The following is a 14,928-nucleotide window of genomic DNA, read 5'->3' as shown; positions in this document are numbered from 1 at the left end:
TTGGAAGAGGGATGGGTTTGGAGTAAGCAATAATAAACTATTCTCAAAAGCATCCAGCTTGTCATATTCAAAAAAACAGTTAGTGATGTAGGGCTGCATACAGATTTGTGAATCTGTGAATTTATGAGGCCAGATATACTGCCTAGATTTGTGAATCATCTGCCTGCAGATGATAATTAAAGCCATAGTACCTGGGAATTTAGAGAGTAGAAAGGAGATCCCAGGACAAAGGATTCTCTTAATAAGGGGTTCTGAAGAGGTAGGGATATTGAGCCAGCACAAAAGACTAAGACAGTCTGGTCAAGAAAGTAGGAGAGAATCAAACAAGAGAAGAGGTGCAAAAAAACCTAGAGAGAAGAGAGATTTCTTTGCCCAAGTAAAAGCTAGTCAATAGTACTGAATGCAAGAGAGGTCAAGAAGGATGACAACTGAGAAACAACCAACTATCAGATTTGGCAATGAAAAGAATGGTTTCAGAAAGGAAGATAAGAAAGGAAGACATCGATCATTCTTTAAGGTTTATGGAGTTTGTTTTCTTTTTTTAATTAGTGGAATAAAACAAGCATTTCTATAACATGGCATAATAAAAAAAAGATGATTGCTCATGAAACCGCCAATTTATTATGTATAACTTTCTAGCCCTTTTAAATATATAATAAACTTATCATGTAAATTTCTTTTATTCCCCCTCTTACTTCCCTTCTTCCTCTCCCCATCCTAGAGATAGCTACCATTAGACACAAATAGGTATACACATAGGTGTGTGTATATATGTGTATGTATATACGTACATACATATATTTCTATTTACCAGTTCTTTCTCTGAGGTACAGATAGCACCTTTCTTCATAAGCCCTTTATGATTAATTTGGGTATTTATAATAGTCAAAATTACTTATTTGCTCAAAGTCATTCTTTTTTTTGTCTTTGACTCCCTCTTCAATTTATTTTTTTAGTTAAATCATTTATTTTTAGTTTTCAATATTCACTTTCATAAATTTTAAATTTTCTCCCCCTCCCTCTTTCCTCCCTCCCCAAGACAGTCTGCAATCTGATATAGGCTCTACATATATGTTTCTATTAAACATTTTCACATTAGTCATGTTGTATAGAAGAATTATAATGAATGGGAGAAACCATGAGAAGGAAAAACAAAACAAAACAAAAAGAAAATAGTCTCCTTCACTCTGCATTCAGACTGCATAGTTCTTTCTCTGGATGTAGATGGCATTTTCCAACATGAGTCCTTTGCAATTGTTTTAGGTCCTTGCATTGCTAAGAAAGCCTGTCTATCTAAATCTGTCATTGTACACTGTGGCTATTACTATGTACAATGTTCTCCTGGTTTTGCTCACTTCACTCAGCATCAGTTCATGTAAGTCTTTCCAGATTTTTCTAAAGTCCACTTGTTCATCATTTCTTATAGCACAATAGTATTCCATTATATTCATATATCACAACTTGTTTAGCCATTCCCATATTGATGGGCATCCCCTCAATTTCCAGTTCTTGGCCACCACAAAGAGAACTGCCATAAATATTTTTGTACATGTGAGTCCTTTTCCCATTTTTATGATCTCTTTGGGATACAGCCCTAGAAGAGGTATTGCTGGGTCAAAGGGTATGCATATTTTTATGGCCCTTTGAGCATAGCTCCAAATTGTTCTCCAGAATGATTGGATCAGTTCACAGCTCTACCAATAAGGAATTAGTGTTCCAACTTTTCCACATCTTATCCAACATTTATCATTTTCCTGTTTTGTCATGTTATCCACCCTAATAGGTGTGATATGGTACCTCAGAACTGTTTTGATTTGCATCTCTCTAATTAATAGTGATTTAGAGCATTTTTTCATATGACTATAGATAGCTTTCATTTCTTCCTCTGAAAACTGACTGTTCATATCCTTTGACCATTTATCAACTGAGGAGTGACTTGTGGTCTTGTAAATTTGACTCATTTCTATATATATTTTAGAAATGAGGCCTTTATCAGAGACACTGTAAAAATTCTTTCCCAGTTTTCTGCTTACCTCCTAATCTTGGTGGCACTGGCTTTGCTTGTGCAAAAACTTTTCAATTTGATGTAATTAAAATTATCCCTTTTGCACTTCATAATGTTCTCTATCTCTTGTTTGGTCATAAATTCCCCTATTCTCCATAAATCTGACAGATAAACTATTCCTTGCTCCCCTAATTTCAAATTCATTCTTAAAACAATATGTCTGTTACCATATGCAATGTACCCTTGGTTCTGCTCAATTTGCTTTTCACTATTTCATGCAAGTCTTTCTGTGCTTTTCTAAGATCATTGAGAACATCATTTCCTATAGCTTAGTAGTAATCCATCACAATAGTAAAACTTGTTCAGGCATTTCCCAATTGATGGGCATTTCTGCAATTTCCATTTCTTTGCCACCACAAAGAGAGCTGTTATAAACATCCTAGAACATATATATTCTTTTTTCCCTAATCATCTTTGGAAATAGAGCCAAATAGTGGTATTGCTGGGTAAAAAGGTATAGGCAGTTTAATAACTGTTTGAGCATAATTCCAGATTCTCTTCAAAATGGTTGGATCAGTTCACAATTCCACCAACAATGAATTAGTGTCACAATTTTTCCACATCCTCTCCAACATTTGTCACTTTCCCCTCCTATCATTTTAATCTATCATTTAATTTGATCATTTACACCAATCTGTGGGTGTAAAATGATGTCACAAGGTTGTTTTAATCTGCATTTCTTTAATCAATAATGATTTGGGGCATTTTATATAACTATACATTGTTTTGATTTCTTCAATGGGAAACTACCTGTTCATATTCTTTGATCATTTTTCAATTGGGGAAAACTTATATTCATATAGGTTTGACAAAGTTCTTCATGCTTTTTATATATAAGACCTTTATCTGATAAGTTATAATTTTCTGTTTTCCTTCTAATCTTGGCAATATTTATTTTATTTGTTCAAAACCTTTGTAATTAATGTAACCAAAATTATCCATTTTACACCTGATTTTGTTCCCTATATCTTGTTTATTCATAAACTGTTCACCTATCCAAAAATGTGATATTATGTTTCATATTATTCTAATTTTCTTTTAAAATCTCTCTTTATATCTATATCATGTATCATTTTGAACTTAACTTGGTAAATGGTGTGAGATATTGGTCCATGCCTAGTTTCTACCATACTGCTTTCCGGTTTTCCCAAAAATATTTTACAAAATAATGAATTCTTATCCCAAAATCTTAAGTCTTTACACTTGTCAAATACAAGGTTATTGTGTTTATTTGCTGCTGTAAATTATATGTCTACTCTATTCCCTTGCTCTACCTTTTTATTTCTTAGCCAGTACCAAATAGCTTTGATAATTACTGCCTTATAATAGTTTAAAATCTTATACTGATATACCCCCTTCCTTTACACTTTTTTCATTATTTCTATTGATGTTCTTGTTTTTTTTTCCAAATGAATTTTGTTATTTTTCTAATTCAGTAAAATAAATTTTTGGTAATTTAATTGGGATGACATTAAATATATGAATTAGTTTGGGTAAAATTGTCATTTTTATTATATTGGCCCTGCCTAACCATGAACAATTAATATCTCTCCAATTATTTAAATATGAATTTAATTGGATAAAAAGTTTTTTGAAATTATTTTGTTTATGTTGTGTCTGGATTTGTTTTGGCAGGATACTTTTAATATTTTTGCTTTTAACAATAATATTTTATGTTCTAAGATATGATTAATCTTTGTGACGGTATCATGAAACACCGCGAAAGAGGTATGTTTCTTTCTATTTTGTTTAGATTCTCTCCAAATATTTATAATATTAGTTTATCTAAAGTTCTGTTTATTTCCTTAACTTCTTTCATTTTTTTGGTTATATTTGTCTAGTTCTGAGAGCGGAAATTTAAAGTCTCATTCTATTATAGTTCCACTATCTATCTCCACCTATAATCCATTTAACATTTCTTTTAAAAATTTAAATACTATAGTATTTGGTGTATATATGTTCAGTATTGATATTGCCTCATTGTCTATGGTACCTTTTCTCAAAATGTAGTTACCTTGTTTGTCTCTTTTAATTATACTATTTTAGCCATAACTTTGTCTGAGATTGTAATTTCTTTTCCTGCCCTTTTTGCATCAGCCAAAGCATAACAAATTTTACTCCAACCTTCCATTTTAACTCTGTGTGTATCTCTCATTTTTAAATGTGTTCCTTGTAAACAACATATTGTTGGATTCTGATTTTTTAATCCACTCTGTAATCCATTTCCATTTTATGAGTGAGTTCATCCCATTTACATTCAAAGTTTTAATTGTTATTTGGGAATTTCCCTCTATCTTACATTTACTCACTATTTTCCTTCTCAGCTTCTCTTTTCACCCTATCCCTATTACCTTATCTTCTTTCCTTACCTTCTTATTCCTTATTTTACCTTCCCCTCTAAAAGTCCCTCCCTTAAAGAGTAGGAAAGAAAAGAGAGCCTAATCACCCTTTAATTAGAGGTCCAACCCCCTATGACTGAATCTCATCTAGACTCTGTACCCGGCTCCAAAGAAAATGAGCCACTCTAGGAATGAAGCAGTAACTGGCCCTTCAGCATAGAAGGGATGATCATTGTCAGAGAAATATTTATAGAATGGCTATCTCCCAACAATTCCATTACCTTGAAGATGAGGATGAAAGATTGAAACTGGATTTGAAATTATGTAAATAACAGTTTTGTCAAAGGATCAGAGAGAATGCATAAATATTGAACTGTTGGCCCTACATGACCCATCTATCACCTTGCTGTCTCCTCTAACATGAGTATATTATATAAGTTTGGCCTTGTGGTCCTCTCCTTTAGAGGAAAGGTCAAAATCATCTTGTTTAAGATGAAAGAAGTCCTTTTATGACTAAAAACATTATTCTCATAATTATAAAATTTTAAAGCTGAAAGGAACTTTAGGAACTATTCTGTCCAACCCTCTAATTTTCTAGATGAGGAAAGATACTCCAAAAGGTAAACTGATTTGACCAGGAATTAAAACATCAAAAATAAATCCAGAAGAAACCAATGAAGGTTGCTAATTACTGCAGACTACTGAATTGATCATAGGTTGGCTCTTAGCTGTCACTTCCCCAGGAAAAAAGAGAATGATGGTTTTTTTTCCACTCAAAGACCATATTTCTCCCACAGTATCCTCTTTCTCACCTTGCTCTCTATGGTCTTGCACCCATAGACAATTCAGTTAACAACTAAACTTGAGTACAGTGTGAAGAAATCTGTGTGTACAAAATGCATGATTGCCATTTATCATGCAGTATTTGTGATAGTCAACTTTGCCCAGGTTTAAAGTACCAGTCCAACCCTTTCACCACTCCTCTGTTGTCTGAGTCACTCTAGTAAGCCCTGAGACTTGAGGTTCTTCTGCCTTGTCCACACTACTTTTGCTGAGCAGTCTTAGTTTTAACTATTTCCTTCAAAGACATTTTTGGTCTTTAAGGAAGCATCAGGTTTATTATTCCTTTGGTTTCTAAACAAAGTTGTGATGGCTTCATAACTGTTACTTTCCTAAGGGGGGTTTATTTCCCCACCCCAATCCTTGTCCATTTTTTCTTAAGTAGTATTACCAATTCCTCTTTATTCCCTCTATCTATCCTTACACTCTCTATTAAACTAACCTAGATCCTGTTTCTATTTTGTCTTTTCCTAGATTATTTTAGAGGGGTCTTTCCCATGACCTTACCTAGATTCTGCCTCCATAGACTTCCTAGTGAAAACCTCAGATTTTCAATCAATCAATCGATATTTATTAAGTACCTACTATGTCCCAGGACTGGAGAAGGAAATCCACTGGAAAAGGAAATGGAAAATCACTCCAATATCTTTGCCAAGAAAACTGCCATACGGGTCACAAAGTTTGGGATATGACAGAAGGATTGAACAACAATAACAATGTTCCTGGAACTGTACTAAGTGCTGGGGATACAAAAAAAGAGGCAATAAAATTAGGGAGACCACATGCAAACAAACATACACAAAGCAAGCTGCATACAGGATAAACAAAAAACAATTAACAGAGAGAAGGTACTGGAATTAAGAGGAGTTGGAGAAAGCTTCTTGTAGGTAGGATTTTAGTTGGGACTTAGAGGAAGCCAGGAAATTCAGTAGTTGAAGTGGAGGGAGAAGAGGATTCCAGGCATGGGTCACAGCTAGGGAGAGTTTTTGGAACCAATAGATGAAGTGTCCTGTTCTTGGAACAGTCAGGAAGCCAATGTCACTGGATTGAAGAATATGTGTTAGGGAGTAAGGTTTAAAGGTACTGGAAAGGTAGGAGGGATCGAGGTTAGGAAGGGCTTTGAATGATAAACAGAGCCTTTTGCATTTGATCCTGGAGGTGATAGGAAGACAGTGGAGTTTTAGAGTGAAGGGTGTGACGTGATTGGACCTGCATTTTAGGAAAATCATTTTAGTGGCAGAATGGAGATTGGATTGAAATGGGGAAAGACTTGAAACCTACAGACCCACCAACAGGTGGATCAAGATTATCCAGGTGTGAGGTGATGATATGTCTGCAAAGCAGTTGGAGATTCAAGATTGGAGCTCAGCAGAGAGCTTGGGGCAGGAAAGGTAGATTTAAGAATCACCAGCATAAAGATGGTGATTAAATCCAGGGGAGCTGATAAGATCACCAAGTGAAGTAGTATAAATGGAAAAGAGACAGAACAGAACCCTGAAGGATACCTACATCTAGAGGAGTGATCTGGAGGAAGATAAAGCAAAGAAGGCAGAGAAGGAGATGTCAGATAGGAGAACCAGGAGAGAGTAGTGTCCTGGAAACCTAGAGAGAAGAGAGTATTAGGGAAGAGAGTGATAAACAGTGTCAAACCCTGCAGAGAGGTCAAGAAAAATAAGGATTGAGAAAAGGCCAATGGATTTGCCAACTAAGAAATTGAGCATTTCCTAAGTTCCTACTATGTGCCAAGTACTACTTTAGGAATTTAGGATAAAAAGCCAAAAAACCCCACCCAAAATCCCACTTTTACAGAGTCTACAGCATGCACATAATTAAGTATATAAGGAATAACCAAATGCATAATTAATGCAAGAAGCTAGCAAGAGATAGAAAGAGCAATCCCGTTTAAAGTTACGGTAGACATCATAAAATATTGGGGAGTATACCTGCCAAAAAAAACCCAGGAACTATATGAATATGATTACAAAACACTTTACACGCAAATAAAGTCAGATCTAAATAACTGGAAAGGCATCAGGTGCTCATGAGTAGGCCAAGCTAATATAATAAAAATGACAATCCTACCTAAATTAATTCACTTATTGGGTGCCATACCAATCAGACTACCAAAAGAGTATTTTATAGAGCTAGAAAAAATAATAACAATTCATCTGAAAGAACAAAAGGTCCAGAATATCAAGGAAATTAATGGAAAGAAATGCAAGGCTAGTATAGCCTAGCCATACTAGATTTTAAATTGCATTATAAAGTAGCAATCATCAAAACTACTTGGTACTGGCTAAGAAATAGAGTGGTGGATCAGTGGAATGGGTTAGGTATACAAGACACAGTAGTCAATGACTATAGCAATCTACTGTTTGATAAACCCAAAGACTCCAGCTTTTGGAATAGGAACTCACTGTTTGAGAAAAACTTCTGAGAACACTGGAAAATAGTATAACAGAAACTAGTCATAGACCAACATCTTATACCATATACCAAAATAAAGTCAAAATGGGTACACAATTTAGATATAAAGGCTGATACTATAAGCAAACTGGGGGAACAAGGAATAGTTTACCTGTCAGACTTATGGGGAATGGAAGAATTTATGACCAAACAAGAGATAGATAACATTATAAAATGCAAAATGGATAATTTTGATTACATTAAATTGGTAAGGTTTTTTTTTTCACAAAGCCAATGCAACTGAGACTAGGAGGGAAACTGGGAAAGAATTTTTACAACCAGTGTCCCTGATAAAGGCCTCATCTCTAAAATGAATAAAGAACTGAGTTGAGTTTATAAGAACACAAGTCATTCCCCAGTTGATAAATGGTCAAAGGATATGAACAGACAATTTTCAGAGGAAGAAATTAAAATTGTCGATAGTCATAAAAATCCTCTAAATCTCTATTGATTAGAGAAATGCAAATCAAAACAACTTTGAGGTACCATATCACACCTATCAGATTGGCTAACATGACAAAACAGGAACATGATAAATGTTGGAGAAGTTGTAGGAAAATTGGAATACTAATGTATTGTTGGTGAAGTTGTGAACTGACCTAAGGTTCTGCAGAGCAATTTGAAACTATGCTCAAAGGGCCATAAAAATATGCACACCCTTTGTCCCAGCAATACCACTTCTATCCTTGTATTCCAAAGAAATCATACAAATGGGAAAAAGACCCACATGTACAGAAATAGCAGCTTTTTGTGGTGGCAAGGAATTGAAAATTGGAAATGGCTAACAAGTTGTAGTATATGAATGTGATGATGAGCAAATGGACTTCAGAATAACCTGGAAAGACTTATATGAACCGATGCTGAGTGAAGTGAGAAGAACCAGGAGAACATTGTACACAGTTACAGCTGTATCATTCGATGACTAACTTTGATAGACTTATCACTTCTTAGCAATGCAAGGATCTAAGACACCTCCAAAACACTCGTGACGGAAAATGCTATCCACATACAGAAAAAGAACTGTGGAGTCAGAACGCATATTGAAGCATATTATTTGCTCTCTCTCTCTTTTGTTTGTTTCTTCTTTCTCCTGTTTTCTCTCATTGGTTCTAATTTTTCTTTACAACATGACTAATGTGAAAATAGGCTTAATATGAATGTATATGTAGAGCTTATTTCAAACTGCATGCTGTCTTGGGGTGGGTGGAGGGGAGTGATAGGGAGAAAATTTGGAACTCAAAATCTTATGAAAGTGAATGTTGAAAACTAAAAATAAATAAATTTAATTAAAAAATAAACAAACACAAGAAATTAATGACACGGTGGGTAGAATCCTGGGCCTGGATCAGGAAGATTTGAATTGAAATCTGGCCTCAGACACTTACTAGCTGGGTGACCATGTCACTTAACCTCTCTTTGCCTCAGTGTTCTCAACCAGAAAGTGGGGATAAAAATAGCAACTACCTTTAAATATTGTGAAGAATAAATGAGATAATATTTATAAAAAGTGCTTAGCAGAGATTCTGGCAAATAGTAGGTGTATCAAAATGCTTCTTCCCTTCTCCTTTTTCCTACTCCCTTGCCTTCCCCCATACAAGGCAATTATAGAGGGAGCTAAGGATCAGGAAAAGTTGCATGTACAAGGTGACACGAGCTAAGTCTTAAAGGAAATGAAGGATTTTATAAAATAGAGATAAGGAAAAAATACATTCCAAACACGAGGGACAGTCAGTGAGCTTCAGTCTGCAATGGCATGGAGGTGGTAAGATTGTTGTGTTCAAGAAACAAAGAAAAGGCCAACTTGCCTGGACTATAGAGTTCAGGAAAGGGATAAACACATAAAAAAGGCTGGAAAGATAGTTTGGGACCAAATTGCAAAAGGATTTAAAGGCCAAACAAAGGAGTTTTCTTCTACCTTTCTCCTCCTTCCTAAAAACACAGTGATTGATTCATCTGTTTTGCCCCAATATTCTTTTACCCATATGGTTAATGACCCCTTATGACTTGGTCTTTGACACTATGTGACACATACTGTCAAGTGATGTTTAAGTAATGATTGGCATTCAAATAGCGCTTTAAATTCAGCAAAGTACTTTATATCATGATCTCATGGGATCTTTACAAAAAACCTCTGGTGGTATTGAAGGTACTACTGCTATGATTATCTCCACTTTACAAATGAGGAAACTGAGGCTCAATAACTTGCTCTTCATTACATAGTTAAGAAATGTCAGAGGCAAGTGTTGAACTCCTGCTCTTCCTGAGACCAAGTAGAATACTCTACCCACTCAGTCATATTGCTTCTCATCTCACCTCTCTACTTCTGCTTCTATCCATTCTGGATCTCCTTTTGTCATTTCTTTTTTTTTGTTTTAACTTACCTTACCACACACAGTCCCTGCCTTTATGCTTAGGATACAGTCTCTTAGATTGTCTCTGCAGCTGCTATCTCACAAAATTTCTATCTCACAATTTCCTACAATACAGTATTTTTTTTACCTGAAACACAGCTTCTTTCCCTCAACTTGGTCACTGTCTTATTTAGGGTCTCAGAGATTCACAGTACACTTACTTATGCATGTTAAAAACAACTCTCACTAACATATGTTAAACATTTTTAAGAGCTTTAGAGTCTATGTTTACTTTTTCTTTCATGAATTCATTAATTCCATTGAGAGGAAGCAAGTAATGAGCTTGGAATCAGGAGAAATGGGTTTAATTCCCTCCTCATACACTCACTAGCTATGCCATGAAGGGCTAGTCATTTTCTCTCTCAGAGCTTTAGTTTCTTCATTTGTAAAATAGGGACAATGACCCTTATGCCCTCTCCAGGGTTAACATGAAGAAAGTGTTTTGACCATTTTAAAAGTCAGTTATTCATTCAAAAACTGTTTATTGAAAAGCAGTAAGATATAGAGGAAATAGTCCTGGACTTCAATTAAGTTCAATAAACATTTATTAAACAAATACTATGCTCATGGCCTGGCTAAGCCCTTCATAAATGCTTTTTGGCTGACTGAGTATACTAGGCACTAGAGATAAAAGGATAAAAAATGACATCAGTCTGAACTCAAGGAAGTTATAGTCTCCATGGGGAGATATAACATGTACCCAAATATTGATAATGTATATAATTTGAGGAAATGAACACTAAGAACTAGGGAGGGGAGAAAAAAGACTTCTCAGAGAAGGTATCAACTGAATTGAGCTTTAAATGAAGGCGAGATTGCTAGGAGACAGACTTAGGAGGGAATTCATTCTACGAATGAAGATCAGTGAGTGAAACACAGTATTGTGAAATGTCTAGAAAGGTAGGCTGAAGCCAGACTAGAGATAACTTTAAATGTCAGAGTGAGGAGCTTATTTTTTTATTTGAAAGCTATTAAATATTTTTCGTTGAGACACTAGTGTAGCCAAATCAGTGACTTTGAAAAATTGCTTCAGCAAATAATTTTTTTATTTTTATTTTTTAAATTTTATTTCAAATTATTTTAATTGGAAAATAAAGGTCACAGGAGAAGGAGCACTGGACCTATAGGCAAGAGGATTTGAGTTCAAACCAGGTTCAAATACATACCAGCTCTGTGACTCTGAGCAAGTCATTTTTATATCTGCCTCTGTTTCCTCATCTATGAAACATGGGTGATAATAGTACCACCCTCCCAGAATTGCCATGAAGATAAAATGAGATTATACTTGTAAAGCACTTTTCAAACCTCAAATTGAAATATACATGTGCAATATTATTATACATGAGAGAGTGTTAGAGACTAAAAGCAGGGAAACACACTAATACAATAATGGTTCTGTGAGTGGACAGAAAGGATAGACTTCTGACTGGGAGGCAGATCAGGCTCTGATTTCCCACCTTGCCACCCTGCCCCTTACATAGTCATGCGATATTGAGCAATTTAATTCACCCTCTCTTAACCTCAGTTTCTTCTTTGATCAAATGGCAGAGATAATGCTTGCACTTCCTACCTCATAACTTTGTTATTGGGAAAGAAGTTATGCAAGACTTAAGGTGCTACATAAATATGAATTATTGTTATGAATTGCTATTACTCTCTGTGAGGCACTGTGAGCAATGTAAAGATGAGGAGGCTTGGTTCCTGGCTTCAAGGCATTTATGATATAGTAAGAAGAGATAAAACATGTACAAATATACATAATATACCACACTGATTTCAGACACGGTAGCATACCAAGAAACAGACAAAAAAGGAAAAAAAGAAAAAGAATAACAAAATCTCAGAGGAATTTCATTTACACTCTTGAAAGCTTCATGTCAACCATTCAGAAAAAGAGACTTCAAGACAAAATTTTCATTTAGTCTAGTCCAGGATTGCAGCTTAGCATAGGGTCAGTGGGGCACTGCCCCAGCACTACAATATTCAGGGAAGCATCCTTCCTTCCCCGCACTGAACAACATCCTTGCACCTCACCTTATGGTCTTTTGCTGGCTCTCATTGCTGGAACACCTCAAAGCCTCAAATCATCTCCCATTTCCAAGTGCCTGTGCAGGATCAAAGGCCAAATTTATGTGAAATGAGTTTCACCTTCTCCTGTCATGCACCCACTGTCCTCTGTACTTCTCCTTCCTCCGATTAACTGGTTTTGCCCCAGGTAAAAATTTCCTAGTTATGGCTCCAGTCCAACAGCTAAGTCATTTCTTTTAGGAAATGCCAATTTCCAGGGCCAGTGTTTTTTGACAGTGAGAGGAAAACATGCTGATCAGCAGAGTGCCAAAAAGCCCACAAACTGACATTTAAGTATAGTCTCCAGATTAGCACAGAATACTGAAAGTCTTCTGTTCTATTTTTGACTCTAGTAGTTCCCAAATTGTCCCAGCCCATGACTACCTTTAGTATCTAAATAAATATTGTGGGCTCTTTCAATTTTTATACCTAAATTTTCCTTGTTTCTATGTCCCATGGAAGGAAAAAGAGATGAAAAAGAAGAAGAAGAAGAAGAAGAAGAAGAAGAAGAAGAAGAAGAAGAAGAAGAAGAAGAAGAAGATGATGATGAAGAAGAAGAAGGAAAGAAAGAAAAAGAAAGAAAGAAAGAAAGAAAGAAAGAAAGAAAGAAAGAAAGAAAGAAAGAAAGAAAGAAAGAAAGAAAGAGAAAGAAGGGAAAGAAGGCAGGAAGGCAGGAAGGAAGGAAGGAAAGAAAGGAGGGAGAGAGGAAGACCTTAGGTCCTTATTCCTACCTCCCCCCCAGATCCAGCATATATGAACCTGCCAACCTTTGTCCTTTTACTCTCTATCTGTCAACTCTATTCTCCTTTCTTATTCTTTTTTCTTCCTCTCCTACTATTTTGTTTTATGGAACTGAGGTAGTCTCTGCAATTTGCTTATAAAGATTTGAGATCCTTAGTGTCTCAACCATATCCCTAAACCCTAGGACCCTACCACCACTGGCCATACACACTTAGAATTTTCAAGTTGTATAGGAATATAACATGACACACTGGCTTAGTATATTTGGGAAAGGGAATAAGCATCTATATAGCCCTGCTATGTGCCAAGCATTGTGCTAAGTATTTTACAAACATTTACTCATTTGATCCTCACAATAGCCCAGAGAGGTAGGTGCTGTTATTATTCCCCATTTTATTGTTTAGGAAACTGAGTCAAACAGAGGTTAAGTGATGTCCTTAGGGTCACAAAGTTATTAAGTGTCTGAGAGCAGATTTAAATTCAGGTGTCCTGATTTCAGGCAGAATTCTCTAATTATTGTATCACCTAGCTGCAATTGCACCCTTGATAGCCTGTACCTCATACTTAAAAGGAAGGCAAGAAAGTCTCTTCATAATTTCTTAATGGGGTAAGGACCCATCAGACTGATGGACATCTTTGCATGCTAAATGTTTGAATGGATATTGGTCGTAGTCAGGTGAAACCTGAAATTAGAATACTGTCTTAGATTCAACCTACATTTTTAAAAGCATTTTGTAAACTACTCCTCATACTTCTACATCTTAGTTATCAAACTATTAATCTCTTCCCTCATATTCTTGTACTTCTCTACATCAATATATTTACCCACGTGGTCCCCTGCACTTATAATAGGACAGCTGAATAGTTCTACATTATGAAATCCTTTATTTTTCTTAAGAGACAACATAGCGTTCTTTTGGTTGGACCTCTTCTCTTTGTTTGACTTCTCTGAGGACAAAATCTGATAAAAGTCAGTGGTGTAAGGGGAAACGGTTCAGGCCCTCTGCCCAAATAAGGCTGCTGTGTGGCCCCATGAAAATAGGCTTTGGTCCTTTGCCTTGGTTTTTATTCTTTCACTTTAGGTGAAAAAAATTGAGTCTACAATCCTATGAATTTTGAAAGGTTCAGAGCAATTCATCTTGAAGCCCAGGAGTTGAGAAGTCTGGGAAACTAAGAGCTACAGAGTTGAGTCTGTGCCAGATTTTGCAGCCAGCTCAATATCTATCTGACCTTTGAGATCCAACTGTCTTTGTTTAGACCAGGACAAATCTGGTAGCACTGCCCATTGATGGGACTAATGCTATATAGAAACTACGTTAAGTCTGAGACTTTCCCTAAGAACCAAGCTGATGTAGGTTATTAACTGCTAGGCATTAGAGGGAAATGTTTGTACAGTGGTTGCTGAAGTAGCTTCAAGTTAAAGATCCCTTTGTAAAATCTAATTGTTATTAAGTGGTTGAATAGAAATGGGGTTCTGTCGCTGCTGGCAAAAAATGGGAACACAGCCTGAATGGGGTCTTGAACAAATGATACTAGAGAAAAGGTACCTCACCCCTTTAGAAGTGTCCTTAGAATCCTAAATGGGGCTGTGCGCATGTACGCATGCATGTATGAGTACATATTTAGATCCATATAGGTATATACATACATACATGTGTACCATATATATAATATATATAAACTCTTAGTGAGTCTTTTAATAGCAGAAAACAAGTGTATAATTAATAGATATATACCCCCACTTATTTAACTAGTAATCTAATATACATATATACATATATATATATATATATAATTTTTTTAAAGAGGAAAAATAGTATAGAGAAAAGAGAAGTTGACATGGAGTCAGGAGACACCTGGATTTGATACCTCAGTTTTGTGCACTTGGGACAGTCACTTAATATCTATATGCTGCAGTGTCTTTATCACTAGTGAGTTGGACTTGATGATTTCTAAAGGATCTAACTCTGAACATAAGATCCTAATATGCCTATTCTCT

This window comes from Trichosurus vulpecula, chromosome 3 (genome assembly GCF_011100635.1).
Source record: "Trichosurus vulpecula isolate mTriVul1 chromosome 3, mTriVul1.pri, whole genome shotgun sequence".
NCBI lineage: Eukaryota > Metazoa > Chordata > Mammalia > Diprotodontia > Phalangeridae > Trichosurus > Trichosurus vulpecula.
This window is presented reverse-complemented; position numbering follows the sequence as displayed.